We start from the raw sequence: 15,858 nt of genomic DNA on the forward strand, positions 1-15,858 counted from the left end.
TATTGTTATACAATTAAGTAATTTAGCTGCCTAATATCAGTTCCCAGACAGTTAATCCCATGCATTCATATCTTCTAAAATTATCACTGATATTACAATAACCTTTGTTACAAAGTTTTTGTTTAATATCACTTCATAAATATAAATAAATTCCTTACAATGCAGTTGAAAACCTAATAAAGATTTTTGTCAAGAGTAAAATATTAAGTGAAATTCGCTATTATTAAGAAACAAACAATGCACGCAACCTTGTTATAAGAATGTTGACATAATTGTTATAACTTTATGAATATAAATGTTATAATTTGATAACTGTTAGGTCATAACGTTATTATAATTCTATAACGGCCTCTGTGGTCCAGTGGTTGAGCGTTGGACTCACGATCCGGAGGTCCTGAGTGCAAATCCCGGTGGGGACATATCACAAAAATCACTTTGTGATCCCTAGTTTGGTTAGGACATTACAGGCTGATCACCTGATTGTCCGAAAGTAAGATGATTTATGCTTAGGAAGGCACGTTAAGCCGTTGGTCCCGGTTACTACTTACTGATGTAAGTACATAGTCGTTACATGAGTCATGACAAGGGCCTTTGGCGGGTCAATAGTAACCCTGACACCAGGGTTGATGAGGTTGGTACTTCACCTCACAACCCACACGATAGAAGAAGAGATTGTTATAATATTATGAATATAAATGTTACGATTTGTCAACAGTTAGGTCCTAATGTTAAATAACTCTATGGGAATATTTAGATAGATCAATTCGTGAGAAAATTTTAGTATTTACTGTAGTTATAAGAGCTAACTTTGTTAGTTATAACAAAGTCAAATTCAAAAATATCTTTATTCAGTAGGTAACATAGTTACACTTTGAATCGTCAATTTTTACATAACGAACGTCTCATCCGCCTAAAACTACTGCAGCTTCTCACAACCTGTATAGCCGGGGGAAAGGAGCTGCAAGAAAAACCTCGGCATAGGGCCCTAGACGTTCTTTAAAAAAATAATAAATCAATATTAACCTAGGGGCAAAATAATTGAGTCAGGATCGAAGCAAATGGAATTCCATAGTCTCTGCTTACCCCGGTGGGAAATAGGAGTGAGTTTATGTCATCATCATCATCATCAGCCCATTAACGTCCCCACTGCTGGGGCACGGGCCTTCCCTATAGATGGATAGGGAGATCGGGCCTTAAACCACCACGCGGGCCCAGTGCGGATTGGTGGTTATTAACGACTGCTAATGCAGCCGAGACCAACGGCTTAACGTGCCTTCCGAAGCACGGAGGAGCTCGAGATGAAAACTTTTTTTTTTGTGGTCACCCATCCTATGACCGGCCTCTGCGAAAGTTGCTTTACGTCAACAATCGCAGACCGAGCGCGTTTACCGCTGCGCCACCGAGCTCCTCGAGTTTATGTATGTGTATGTATTTATTGGTCTTTAAAAATTTCGGGTCCTTCTTCTCTCGAGTGGGAGAATACTGAGGGGGATGATTCGTAACGAAGAAATTACGGTGTCACTAACACCTATTATGTACTTGTATGGCTACCTGTACGTACTTGTACGGGGTACAAGTGACATTGTAACGAATACTAAGAGAGTTTTTTTTTGACGTGACTTATTGTAGATTTGCCGCAGATGGCATTAACTACTTGGCCGGACTAAGAGAGATGATTCAACTCATTATTCTGAGTTAATATCAATTGGAATTTTCCACTTGTTAACACAGAATCATGGTTTTCCCTTCGCGGGTTGAAAGGTCAGACAGGCAGTCGCTCCTGTAAAAAACCGGACCTGCCAAATCTTCAGGTTGGGTAAGCGGACCCTGTGAAAAACGGGATAATGCTAGAGAGATGATTAACTCAGAATCATGGTCTGAAATATCCCTCAAAGTTTTCGTTACCAGAAATCAGAATCATTTATCCAACGTAATTATCATGGATAAACTTGTTGAAGTCAATGTAACATTTTTGATTGCTGAGGAGAAGAAATGACAAGAAACTGCAACAGCAACACATCTTTTAAAAACCAATGAGGATGTACATTACAAGTTATTTAATAACTAGTGGAACACATTCAATACCAGACATTTTTATCACTAAGGTAGTCATTACAATACAATACAAAAACTCTTTATTGAACTTGAATCACATAAAAAATACATTAGTAAAATCTTTAATCAATCAATCTGTTTTCATTAATCTTTTAATAAGCTTTTTTACATAAAGAAAGCTTCACACGAGCTTTAAATTTATTTTCTGACAAATTTAAAATATTATCTGGTATTTGATTGTAAAAACGTCATATCCCCAATTGAAAAGCAATTTTATTTTATTACGATGTCACTAACAGCCTGTGTGTGGAGTTGTTTAACAATACCTACAAAAAATTGTTACGTATAACAAACAAGACCCAATAACAAATAATGATTAAAATTGTCCACCAGATAGAATTACAACACCTTTGCGTCACAGTCGGGTAAAATGTGGGTCACTACACTGCACGTATATTGAATGCGCGAGTTGTATTGCAAAATTACGTTTGAAAGTGTCTGTTAATGCGACTGTATTTATTTAAAAAAAATGTTTAAGGCGTTTTCGGTGCCGTGATAACTGGTAGCCCAGTTAAAAGAACGCTTAGCCCCGCGTTCGAATCCCGGTGGTAACATATCACAAAAATCCCTTTGTGATCCCTAGCTTGGTTAGGACATTACAGGCTGATTACCTGATTGTTCGAAAGTAAGATGATTATTCGTCCGTTAAGCCGTTGGTCCCGGTTACTACTTACTGATGTGAGTAATCGTTACATGAGCAATGTCAGGAGCATTTGGCGGCTCAATAATAACCCTGACACCAGGGTTGATGAGGTTGGTATTCCGCCTCACAACCCACACAATAAAAAGAAGGTTAACAGCGATTCCCCGAACGGCGATTCCCTTTACGGCGAGTTGCTTGTTATTTTCCCTCTACGTCGAGCGATTTTTTTATAGTACCTACAGTTATGACAATGTTTGGAAATCTGCTTTTCGTCAATCCGGAAATTGTGTTATGGACTGGGCGGGTAAAAAGGCCACATCGAAGCAATTCTTTTAAGAAAGCAATATTGCTATTTGACATTTGTTTTCGTTGCGCCCTTCAAATTGAAATATTGCTTTCTTAGATTAATTTCTTCTATGTGGCCTTTTAACTCCCCAGTACAAACAAATGACACACGCGACGTCAAGAGACTCGTCGTAAAGAAACTCGCCGTAAAGAGACTCATCGTAAAGAGACTCGCCGTAAAGAGACTCATCGTAAAGAGACTCATCGTAAAGAGACTCGCCGTAAAGAGACTCATCGTAAAGAGACTCATCGTAAACAGACTCGCCGTAAAGAGACTCGCCGTAAAGAGACTCATCGTAAAGAGACTCATCGTAAAGAGCCTCGCCGTAAAGAGACTCATCGTAAAGAGACTCATCGTAAAGAGCCTCGCCGTAAAGAGCCTCGCCGTAAAGAGACTCATCGTAAAGAGACTCATCGTAAAGAGCCTCGCCGTAAAGAGACTCGCCGTGGCGGGAATCGCCGTAGCGGGAATCGACGTTCTCTCAGCACAAGTCGCGGCGTGAACCACGACGCTGGTATTATAGTGGACCCTGCTGGATGAAGTACCTAAGATATGGAAGGTATTTAACCGATTAACATTTTTCCTCTCTCTTTTAATACACGGAAAAAAACTTGTCTATAGTCTCGTTCACCTTGCCACGTAAGGTGTGGTCGAATTCTTAACGATTATGACAATAATTGGCAGCCAAAACACACTCACGCACACATACCCACACATATTACACACGAAGAGAGGAAAACTATAGGTATATATAGTTCTCGTCCCTTCTTCCAAAAAGAAAAATAAGATTTTTAGAAAACCTAACCAACATACCTTCCAAACTAAACCTAGTCATCATCAGCCCATTAACGTCCCCACTGCTGGGGCACGCGCCTTCCCTATGGATGGATAGGGAGTTCGGGCCTTTAACCATCACGCGGGCCCAGTGCGGATTGATGGTTATTAACGACTGCTAATGCAGACGAGACCAACGGCTTAACGTGCCTTCCGAAGCACGGAGGAGCTCGAGATGAAAACTTTTTTGTGGTCACCCATCCTATCGGTCTTTGCGAAAGTTGCTTAACTTCAACAATCGCAGACCGAACGCCTAACCTAGTATCTACTCAAAATATACATACAAAAAATTTATAAATATATAGTATAACTACGGCTTCCGTGGTCCGGTATGTATTGATTATTAGATTATTTAGATAATTCAACGAAGAAAGCAACCATCCCGTTTCCATTTCACGCCAAAAGTCCATAATAAAAGTAAGTGCACAATGGAAACAAATGTCGTCCATATTAATATGGCCTTTTTTAAACCCCTTAGCCAATAAAACTGTCAAAATGAAGTTCTTTTTAACCGCCTATATACGTCCCACTGCTTGGCACAGGCCTCCCCTCAATCAACCGGAGGGCGTATGGAGCATACTCCACCACGCTGCTCCAATGCGGGTTGGTGGAGGTGTTTTTTACGGCTAATAGCCGGGACCAACGGCTTAACGTGCCCTCCGAAGCACGGAATCATCTTACTTTTTCGGACAATCAGGTGATGAAAAAAGAAACAAATAAACAATACAATTATAAAATTAAAACGTAAACTATCACACAATAAAATGTCAAAATATAATAATAGAAAAAGCCAAAAACTCTCTCCATACACTCCACCATCTTATCAGCGAACACGCAAATATTAAATGCGCAAATTTAAATGTGTAGATGAATCGCTTCTGTATGGCCTTTTTAAACCCCCTGAGCCAATAAAACTATCAAAAAGAAGTAAAAGTATCAATCTATGTCTACTGACGTAATGCGACCTCGACAGAATGCCAATACAGAGGCGACACGATAGCTTTCTAACCTGTGCGTACGATATTATGACATTGATCGGTTTGTCGTATTTCCCTGGCTTATGGAAGGTCTCATTTGTACCATATTAGGCGATTTTTACGCTGCCCCGAATGATGCAGCGTAGCGTGTGGATGCGTGTTCTTCCTTTTTTTTTATTTCTCTCTCTCTCTCTCTCTATTTAAGAGCTGCGCTCTTGTCGGTGGAGTAACCGCCGTTCCTCTCTTCTTCCCGCCCTAACCTTCATCTCCCGATACGACACGACCTGCACCTTCTCTTTTATTTGCTTTTTTTTATTTTATTTTTTTAAGAAAGTTTTTTTAAGAATTAAGTCGATAGCGATAAGCGCTGAATGAAGGAAATCATCGACCACGCCGGCGGGGTCGGTATCGGGGTCCTGAAGTGTTTGGTGTCGCGAGCTGATTGGCCGCGTCTATGGCTAGAGTAATCGGGTCGTCGGGATCGTATATTAGATAGATAAAATACTTTATTGAGCACAATGGACACAAAATACAGAGATAAGGACAACATAATATACAACAGGTGGCCTTATTGCTCATGCAGCAATTTCTTCCAGGCAACTTTTTTTTTTTTTTTTACGTCCTTCGGACGCCGATACTTTTCAGTACCGTCCCTAAGCGGAATGTATTGCGTGTTCTTCCGTTGCTTGTAAGTATCTCCGTTTGTATAGAAAACAGGCACAGTCTAACACACAGAAAATGTATCCCCATGAACGCGCGTGGATAATGAATCAAGTGAAAAATCAGTTCGAAGGTACATTTAGGTATGCGATCTTCTTTTTTTAATAACGTTTTGCGTTATAGAATATACAGGTGTTAATGACATCGTAACGAAAACTTTGAGGGACTATTCCGACCATTATTCTGAGTTGATATCAAGTGGAATTTTCCGTCGCAAAAGTATGGAACAGAATATAATTAAAAAAGAAACACAAAAAAATTCATGAATTTTCCGAGGAAATTCCACTTGGTATCAACTCAGAATCATGGTCTGAACCATCCCGCTCAGTATTCGTTACGGTGTCACTAACACCCATACCTTACTTGTATGGCTACCTGTATGTACTTGTACGGAGTGTAAGTGACATCGTAACGAATACTGGGAGGGATGGTTCAGCTCATTATTCTGAGTTAATATTGAATTGAAAATAATTGAAAAAAACTAAAAAAAAAATCGTCAATTTGCGACGGAAAATTCCACTTGATATTAACTCAGAATCATGGTCTGAATCATCCCCCTCAGTATTCGTTACGATGTTACTAACACTCTGTATAGTAATGATAATAAAAATCGATGTTAACAACTGTAGCAAATGGATAGATCCAAATCTGACTTCAAGTATTTGAATGATGCGTGAATATCAATCAAACAGATCACAATAATATCATCATCAATTTAAGAGCCACGCTCTTGTCGGTGTAGCATTTTCCGAGGAAATTCCACTTGATATTAACTCAGATTCATGGTCTGAATCATCCCAATAATATAAGCCAATTATTTTATTACATAAGTTTGTAGGTCATACATACACACAGATCCACTACTACCGTAGATTGAACATCAGCGCTCAAAAACTGGGACGCAAAGTTACTGTTAATATAGCGACGTTGACAGTACTTTACCTCAGTGTCTGATTAGGCGCCGAATTGGCAACATGGTAAAAAGCACAAAATGTGCAAAATAAAATTAATAATAACACATTCACATAGCAGTTTCGCGAAGATCCTTAGCGGTAGGTAGTATTTTTAGTTTTATTTTTCTCGATGTGAAATGTCACTAGACGTAAGGTCGGTTGCCATAGAGTTAGGAATCGGTAGAAGTGGCATACATATATTATACACATACATACAATTTTAAATCGAATACTTTACGTCTTGGCTGCATTCATTATCTCCCTAGCATTATCCCGTTTTTGACAGGGTCCGCTTACCTAACTTGACGATTTGACAGGTCCGATTTTTACAGAAGCGACTGGCCTGTCTGACCGTCCAACCCGCGAAGGGAAATCCAGCCCAATACAGGTTAGGTCACATACCTCCGAAACGCATTTCTCGGGAATGTGGGTCACCTCGCGATGTTTTCCTTCACCGCTAAATACGTGATAATCATTTAAGATCCAAACGTGAATTTTAAAATCATTGGTGGAGGATCGTGCTGTGAGAGTCAAGCGTTCTAACTAGATTAGATCCTGTTTTTTTTTTAACGTGACTTATTGTAGATTTTCCGGAGATGGAATTAACTACTTGGCCGGACAAATGGGGAGGACAGGTCCGGTTTTTTACAGAAGCGACTGCCTGTCTGACCTTCCAACGCGAAGGGAAAACCAGCTCAATACAGGTTAGGTCACATACCTCCGAAAATGCTTGAGTGAGTGTGTATAGACCACTGCCTGCCCCTTCGGCGTGGTGTTATGTTATGTAAAAGTTAAATACTTACAAAATACACAGTATCGATCGGTTACAGTTAAATAAACCAGTTAAAGTTACGTGTCACATAGAAATAGTTAGCAATTAGACCGTTAAAGTTATAGCTTAGACCACTTTCTAAGATTCCTATCACGCTGTTATTTAACTAATAAGTTATGTTTAACCATGGAATTACTGTTAAACGGATATAGTCTCCGCGTCAACAGCCTCCGTGGTCCAGTGGTTGAACGTTGGGCTCATGATCCGGAGGCCCCGGGTTCGAATCCCGGTGGGGATATATCACAAAAATCACTTTGTGATCCCTAGTTTGGTTAGGACATTTCAGGCTGATCATCTGACTGTCCGAAAGTAAGATGATCCGTGCTTCGGAAGGCACGTTAAGCCGTTGGTCTCGGTTACTACTTACTGATGTAAGTGTTGCCGTTCTATACGTAGTATTCTTCCTTTTACTTCGCCAACGGCTTATCGTGCATTCCGAAGCACGGATTTCCACAACTGCCGTGTCTATAGCATTCTCAGATCTGTACCAACCAATACTAGGCGACCTTCGCCCGTTCAGTTCATTTCGCAAGGTCATACGAACAACCGGACTCTTTCTAGTAGGTATATTATACCTACGTGGTTATTGTAGTAAATTGTCGCTAATTACTATATAATAACAATAACTGTAAAAGCTCGAACTACGATAAATCTTAAGATTTAAGTGTAATTCTTAGGATTTACAGACATGAGTTGGTAAATGTAAGTATTTGTATGGACAACCGTACTATTTTATTGCTGAATCTTATTTAAGGGCGGTATTAATAAACCAATCTCAGCTTCGAGACTGCCCTCAAGATCATGTCAATGTGACAGTTCTCATATAAAAACAGGGACTTGAGCATGATCTTGAGGGCAGTCTCAGCTGAGATTAGTTTATTAATACCACCCTAAGTATCGTTTGATTTATCATATATCACTTTAAAATAATTGCAATTATACGCTCTCTATCAAGCGGTCGTTTTTATAATCATTTCCTTCAAATGCCGTTTTCTATATCATTTTTATCAATTGTCATCTTAAATATAATTTATCACAAGAGTGTATTTTTTCCTATACATGTTTTGGTCCTTCGAGCCGGATTTCTGAAAATGCAACGAATTTTTCGAGCTTTTACCATTCTAATTCTGTAATGATAGTGTCTCTCTCTCTCTATTTAAGAGGTGCGCTCTTGTCGGTGGAGTAACCGCCATTCCTCTCTTCTTCCCGCCAAAACCTTCACCTCCCGATACGACACGACCTGCACCTTCTCTTTTATTTGTTTCATAAATGTTAGCCTAGGTCTACCCCTTCCTCTCTTCCCTTCAATTTTTCCTTCTATAAAAATAAATAATGATAGTGTATTGAAGTTGAAATAAATAAATAAATAATTCAGTATAATATGCTATGTTTTACCACTGTCAGCTGGTAGATGTTGGATTTAGGAATAAAACTATGTAATCCAAATATCAAGCAACTTTTTATATATATTTACCGTTACATTATATTTTTGAATAATATTGGGGAACATAGCCTGGAAAATCCCTTACTAGAGGTAGTCATGACTCATGACCCACATCATGCACCCACTATAGAACCCTGTCGCACTATCATATTTGTCATTTAATGAGATACGGTTTAATTTGAGGAGCTCGGTGGCGCAGCGGTAAACGCGCTCGGTCTGCGATTGTTGAAGTTAAGCAACTTTCGCAAAGGCCGGTCATAGGATGGGTGACCACAAAAAAAGTTTTCATCTCGAGCTCCTCCGTACTTCGGAAGGCACGTTAACCCGTTGGTCCCGGCTGCATTAGCAGTCGTTAATAACCATCAATCCGCACTGGGCCCGCGTGATGGTTTAAGGCCCGATCTCCCTATCCATCCATAGGTAAGGCCCGTGCCCCAGCAGTGGGGACGTTTATGGGCTGATGATGATGATGATGACGGTTTTATTTGTCATACAAGTTAATGTGACATGGTTTCAAAGTGTATATATTAGTACTCGTGTCCGTACATCCATCGCAAGATGAACTAACCCATGCCTCACTGAGCTTTCTGTATTTGAATCCTTTCGATAATAAAATTGGATTACTCAATAGATTCTCACACCTAACTGACTGAAGATGTGTGTCAATTATCAATTTATCAAATAAAAACTAATAAAAACGAAACAGTTGTAAAAAAATATAAATTCAGTGTCAATTATGTGTTACTTAACATTACACAACTTGATTTAGAAGTCAATTAAATTCGGTCAATTATCACTATTACTATTTTTTATATACTGTGGTAGTGTTGCCACACGATCGATAAATCGACTATCGACAATAATTTTATTATTAATATTTGTTGACTTGTGTGTGCTAATGTGTGGACCCAAATAAGTCAAGTTGTTCTGTCAAAATACGAATAAAATCACGTGTCAGGCTTGTTAGGGGAAAAAACAAACTTATGGAAATCGACATATTGGATCGATCGATAATTTTATCACATGTGCATGTTAGCCCTGTAGGTATGCTCAATCCTATGACAAGACGCCATGGCTAGCCCATTGATGACGTAAGTGTTGCCATTAAATTGGTATCTCCAACATTCCAAGGACGTAAATTTTATTATTGAAAATTAAGTGAATTACTAACTAATATATTTAATTACTATTACTTGTCACATAATATAAAAACTATTAAAACTGTAAGTACTTAAATCTTTTAATAAAAGTTCAAAATTTGCTAGCAAAGTAAATATATATAAAAACATTGGTCGTGGGTAATTATTTTTTTATGAAACGGCAACACAGGTTGAGATGACGTCAGCTGGGCTAACCTTGAAATGTTAGTTGTCAGTTTTCAGCATACCACCGGCTTAGCACCGTAAGCGCGCGACTCTTTCTCGCCTCGACATACGTCACCCGTCACTCTCTCACAGTACTGCACAGAAAGAGACAGACGATCTCTGTCGCGGCGAGAAAGAGTCGCGTGCTTACGGTGCTAGGCCCGCTGGTTTTCCTATACTATGGCTAGAGGAATCGGGTCATCGTTCGATATTATCGATAATATTGTAATGTTGCTGACTATCAATAGCCTACAGTCCACTTTCGACCATCAACACTATACTATGACCGATAGGTATAGTGCAACCGTGACGAATAGGCGCTTGCATAAAACGTGAAGAAAAATCAATGAAATATTTTTAAATTGGTGAAAAACGCGTAATTGATTTTTTCTGCGTCTGGCCGAGTTGTTTTGTTTTGATTTAGTAAGCTGCGGATTAAAATTGCAATGTTTTTACTACAGGTTAAACTCATTAAAAAAAAAATTGGCCATATTTAATTTGCATATTTTTTATATACAGTGACATCGTAACGAATACTGAGGGAGATGATTCAGACCATGATTCTGAGTTTAATATCAAGTGGAATTTTCCACAAAATTCATGTTTATTTTTTACAAATTATTTTCAATTCTATACTTTTGCGATGCAGTCTTTTAGGTAAGCGGACTCCGTGGAAAACGGATTCACGGAGATAATGCTACACACGATCCAATCTAAATAACCAGTAGTATATCGCATTGAGTAGCTGAAAATTGTTATAAAAATACATTCAATAAGTATTGATGTGTGAATTTAGTACATTGTACGTATGTATGAATATGTGTATGAGTGTATGACACTTGAATACACAAACTTGACATGTGCGGCCTCAAAACCCACTTTTTTTCTTTCAAATGGTTAAGTAAACTGTTATAAGTTAGTATTTTTTGTAACTGTGACATAACTCTATAGAAATTCTAATTTGGCTGTCTCTATTGTTTATAAATGGGTAGGTTCACGCCTGTTATGTCTATTGGGGTGGGCAGAGTACTTCATGCATGAAGTCTTTGATGAGACTGGAGGAAGCAAAAGTGTGTCAGGATCATAGTAAGTGGAATTCTGCGGCCTCTGCCCACCCCACCGAGTGAGACCTTCAGCGCTCCCCATTTGTCCGGCCAAGTAGTTAATGCCATCTGCGACAAATCTACAATAAGTAAAAAAAAACATCTGCCCAACCCCAACGGGAAATAGGCGTGGTCTTATGTATGTATTGTGAAGAAGTGGTGTAAAAGACGATATAGTGACTAATATTGAGAAGGGAATGTTAGGTTGGTTTGGACACGTAGAGCGGATGAAGGATAATAGGATTGCGAAAGCGGTATATAAAGCGAAAGTTGATGGTAGGGCTGGCAGAGGAACACCTAGAAGGACTTACATTGACCAAATTGGAGAAGTCCTTAGAAAAGGTTCAATACGATCTACTCTGAACCGGCGTGCGTGTATGAAGCGATCGATGAATGTGGAGGAAGCAAGAGAAGTGTGTCAGGATCGAAGCAAATGGAATCCTATAGTCTCTGCTTACCTCGGAGGGAAATAGGCGTGAGTTTAAGTATGTATGTATTGTCTAGAAAACCGGTACTTAAGAGGACATAATTAACTTTTTCAACGCCTTATAGTTAGCGCCATTTTGAAAAATCATGTTCAGTAGTCTTCTTCTATCGTGTGGGTTGTGAGGTGGATTACCAACCCCATCAACCCTGGTGTCAGGGTTATTATTGAGCCGCCAAAGGCCCCTGACATGGCTTATGTAACGACTACGTACTTACATCAGTAAGTAGTAACCGGAACCAACGGCTTAACGTGTCTTCCGAAGCACGGATCATCTTACTTTTTGGACAATCAGGTGATTAGCCTGTAATGTCCTAACCAAACTAGGGACCACAAAGTGATTTTTGTGATTTGTCCCCACCGGGATTCGAACCCTAAACTGACAATAAAAACAAAAATACGTCAGGTCAACATAACTAGTTTTAACTAGTTATGCCGCCCGGTTTCTGTCGACCTACCAGTAATGTTACGACAAAATTAATAAACAAGTCGTTAGTTACGCGTCTCCATTTGCTAACGATATTTTGATTTTTATTTATTAATTTTATTGTATTTTAATTTTAATTTTGGTTTTAATTTTGATTTTATTTTTATTTTTTTAAGTGTGTAATTAATGTAATATGGACTATCATGTCTGAAATAACTGATTTTTGATTTGATTTGATTTGATTACACTTACATTTGCAACATTACAGATATATATCCATTGCGTTACAAACTATATTCATATCACAAGAACTTAAAACTACTACACATTAATATTTATATTACTTATTATATATCATTGGACAGTACTAACAGGCATCAGAAGTTCAAATACTACACATTAACTCAACAAACATACAATCGCACTTCCAAACTAGTCGCAATGTGGTGCGGACGGATTTTGAAGAAAACATAAAAACAATATGGAAGACGGGTTCAAATTATCGAGCATGTGGAATCCAGTAATAGATGTTGTAAAAAGCTTATAACGGCCTAATGTGGTGACAAAACGTGAGGACACAGTGAGTGCGGTTTGTCGTAGTGAGTTTGGTGCGAGTTCAGATGGTTCCGAACATTCCGATATCAAAAACATAAACAAGCGGCAAAGAAAGAGGGAAGACAGATATGTCTGCCCGTGGAAAATTATGGATCTACCTACTCCACTCCAATCTCATCAGTCATCCCGTGATCATGGCACTTGCAACAGTGTTGAAATATCGGGAGTCTCATATCCCTATTTTAAACGCGTTAAGAACCCGTTATTATGTGTTTTAATTATAAAAAAAATGTTGTTAAAAAAGTTACGTCTTAAAAATCTTTTTTCTTTTATCGTTTATCGCTTTAGCAATGGAAACGCACCTAACCAGCCTTGATTACAGTGGCTACTGTTACCAAACAGTGTTGCCAGTTGTCAGTTGCCATTTTGTGACGAAAATACTAAGATTCTGGTCAAACAAGACAATTATCGCTTTCTGTCTTGCAAATTGTGTTTGACATATTTTAGTAGTTAGTTTATGATAATGACAAATGACAATTTAATGAGATGAGAGTGGGTGTATGGGATTATTTCTGACACAACATAGTGCCCATAAATACTATATACGTCCCATTGCTGGGCACAGGCCTCCCCTCAATCAACCGGAGGGGGTATGGAGCATACTCCACCACGCTGCTCCACTGCGGGTTGGTGGAGGTGTTTTTACGGCTAATAGCCGGGACCAACGGCTTAACGTGCCCTCCGAAGCACGGAATCATCTTACTTTTTCAGACAATCAGGTAATTCAAGCCTGAAAAGTCCTTACCAAACAAAGGACAGTCTCACAAAGTGATTTCGACAATGTCGGGAATCGAACCCGGACCTCCAGATCGTGAGCCTAACGCTCTAACCACTAGACCACGGAGGCTGTCAATAAACTTAAGGGAATACCGTTCCCGAATCGGCAATTGTTTTTTTAAATAAAACAACATGAAATTGGATTTCGAATGAAGATTTATTTTCCCTTTGTCTTTTATTCCAAACAAATAAACAGTTTTTTAAACAATAAAATATATTCGCAGTTAGCTAATAAAATATTCGACTAACGTTAGTTAAAGCATTCCTTTTTATCGGTACGAGGAATTTCATATCACTTTTGCATACTGATGGGTTAGGTACAAAGAAAAATATCGGCAGCGGTCAATATACCCAACGAACAACGCGACAAGACCAGGAAAAAGTTATAAAAAAAAAACAAAAAAATATATATGTAATAAAAAAGAAACAATAACAAAAAATATATCGTACAAGATCACGAAAAAAATCATCGTTACCAATTTAAAATCGGAATGTGCAATCGGATCAATTTTACAGAACTTCCACCTGAAATTTTTTTGTCGACTGTGTGTTAAAAAATATTAAAAGAATTGATATTTACGTACATAAGAGTTTGTATTGAATGTTTTAGGAGCAAAATACTATTCGATCCTGGCAAAAAAGAAATTTTGTGAGGGCGAAAAAAATAAGAATGTTGCAACACGAGAAATTCAAAAAAATGTTAAAGTTATTATTATTGGATAAATGTATATATGATATAAGAGAATTCACGAATACCTAATTATTACTGAAGTTTGCTATGTAAGTATCTAATCTCAAATGACTATTTTTTTTCTTTAATTTCCATATGTGCTTTTACATTTTAATTACTTATAAACATTATTTAAATATTTGTATACCTATCAGTAGGTGGAACATAGAGAACTAACTGTAACATAAACCTGTAACACCAATTTTATGTACCTATGTTCAATGCAAATAAAGAATCTGAATCTGAATCTGAATCTGACATATAAGAGCTTTTAAATTGGCTACGAAATAGATTCAGTTGATTGAGGGGAGGCCTGTGCCCAGCAGCGGTCTGCCAACCATTGCCCAATGGCTCAAATTAGCTTCCAAACGTTTTTTCGATTCTGCTCCGCACCACCCAAATCCCCTGGTAGTTGCGGCTTCCGAGTACATTCCGCTTAGGGACGGTACTGAAAAGTATCGGCGTCCGAAGAACGTAATATACGATCCCGACGACCCGATTACTCTGGCCATAGACGCAGCCAATCAGCTCGCGACACCAAACACTTCAGGTCCCCGATACCGACCCCGCCGGCGTGGTCGACGATTTCCCTCATTCAGCGCTTATCGCTATCGGCCCACTAGGGTCGATTAATTCTTTCAAATATTTTTCCTCTCTGATACGCCCTGAGCCGAGGTTCGCGCCCAACTGGGCACCCTCAGGCCTGTTGTCTTAAACGTTGTACCGGGTGAGAGCCTTCAGCGCTCCCCATTTGTCCGGCCAAGTAGTTAATGCCATCTGCGGCAAATCTACAATAAGTCACGTCAAAAAAAAAAAAATGTGCCTAGCAGTGGGTCGTATATAGGCTGTTTATGAGTTATTTATCTTAAGAGGATGAGCATTTCGTAACGAAGGATCATCTATTGGGCAATACAACCTCGATGCATAATGTAAATATATTGAAAGCGTGAGGTTAGGTATGTGTCGCAACCCGCACTAACACACGAGCAGTGATGTGCCGCCGTTCCCGGGAATTTTACATTTAACATATAAACAAATACAAAAATATTTATTCGTGAATGTTGCCTCCCCGATACCGACCCCGCCGGCGTGGTCGACGATTTCCCTCATTCAGCGCTTATCGCTATCGACCCGCTAGTGTCGATTAATTCTTTCAAATATTTTTTCTCTCAGACGACGCCCTGAGCCGAGGTTCGCGCCCAACTGGGCACCCTCAGGCCTGTTGTCTTAAACGTTGTACCGGGTGAGAGCCTTCAGCGCTCCCCATTTGTCCGGCCAAGTAGTTAACAGTTTCAAGGACAGAACGTCTAAAGACGTTCCGATTCCAAGGTCATATTACCTATTATGAACCATCAATGACCCATGATCTCTGTCCATGAAAGGGTTAAAAACTCAAGCGTGATACTTTATACCAGAGAAAAGCAAACCTAATGACGTCCCGATCCCAAGGTCTCATATTACCTATTATGAACCATCAATGACCCATGATCTCTG

At 39.1% G+C, this 15,858-nt stretch overlaps 1 protein-coding gene and 1 non-coding gene across 8 annotated transcripts in view; both read left to right on the forward strand.

The window, feature by feature from the left end:
• Window positions 1–15,858, forward strand: part of LOC126378342 (serine/arginine repetitive matrix protein 2) — a 66,717-nt gene that overhangs the window by 21,444 nt on the left and 29,415 nt on the right. The window lies entirely within an intron of this gene.
• Trnam-cau (transfer RNA methionine (anticodon CAU)) lies at window positions 7,587–7,658 on the forward strand. The gene has a single exon. It is a non-coding gene; the product is annotated as a tRNA-Met (tRNA).

This window comes from Pectinophora gossypiella, chromosome 26 (genome assembly GCF_024362695.1).
Source record: "Pectinophora gossypiella chromosome 26, ilPecGoss1.1, whole genome shotgun sequence".
In the NCBI taxonomy this organism is placed as follows: Eukaryota; Metazoa; Arthropoda; class Insecta; order Lepidoptera; family Gelechiidae; genus Pectinophora; species Pectinophora gossypiella.